Raw genomic sequence first — 882 nt, 5'->3', positions numbered from 1 at the left:
CCGGTCCCCCATCATCCCAGTCAGGAAGATGTCACTAATCTTCAGGGCTAGCTGTCCCAAGACAGTGCTTGAATAGGAAGAGAAAGAAAGGGCACCCGTCTTTCCTCTTTGAAACATAAAAGTAAAGACGGCAAAGAGAATGCTGATGGTGACAGATGTAAGAAGTTTATTATATATTGCAGAGATCCAGATTAGGAAAAGCTTTCTAAATCCAATTTTTCTGCTTAAAGCAGAAAGCAAACAAGGCCATCCTGGCATGCCACCAGCTTCACAGAACTCATTGACAGGAAGACTGTAGGCCGTTTGGAAAGCCGGCCACAGCACCAAATGAATGGATTTTGAGGATATAATCATGAACTTCATCTTTCCAAGCTGAAAAGAATCTGATTAGAATGAAGCAGGGAGGGAAGCTGTTTCACTGAGACAAGTACAGGGTAAAATGACCGGAGACTACAGAATATGAATGGGATGGGGCGCACCCTGTCAGGCAAGGACAGACGTGACCCTATCTTTGAGGAGATAACAAATGACACCCACACCCCTCATTTTCTAATTTCTCCTCAAATTTAACATAAAATTGAGTGTCAGATGGTAAGGTGCTGTCAAGATTAAGTGGAGAGCTCAAACAAATGCCTTTTACAAGCTCTTACTTCCCAAATACTCAAACTAATCATTTTATCAACCTGGTTGATAACATAGCTCTTTTTCCAAATTTGAAAAAAAAAAAAATTAAGGAGGATTCTGGGAAGATAGGTAAGTAGTGAAAGTACAAGGAAACTCCTCTCCAAAATACTCCTTAATCTGTTAAAACTTGTGAAGGGAGACCTTGGTGTAACCGCAATGAGAAGCAAGAAAAAATGGTATGCATGTTGGTGCTGGTGG

The sequence above is a fragment of the Pteropus vampyrus genome, unplaced genomic scaffold, assembly GCF_000151845.1.
Source record: "Pteropus vampyrus isolate Shadow unplaced genomic scaffold, Pvam_2.0 Scaffold85, whole genome shotgun sequence".
NCBI lineage: Eukaryota > Metazoa > Chordata > Mammalia > Chiroptera > Pteropodidae > Pteropus > Pteropus vampyrus.
The sequence above is the reverse complement of the archived record's forward strand: the minus strand, read 5'-3'. Positions refer to the sequence as shown.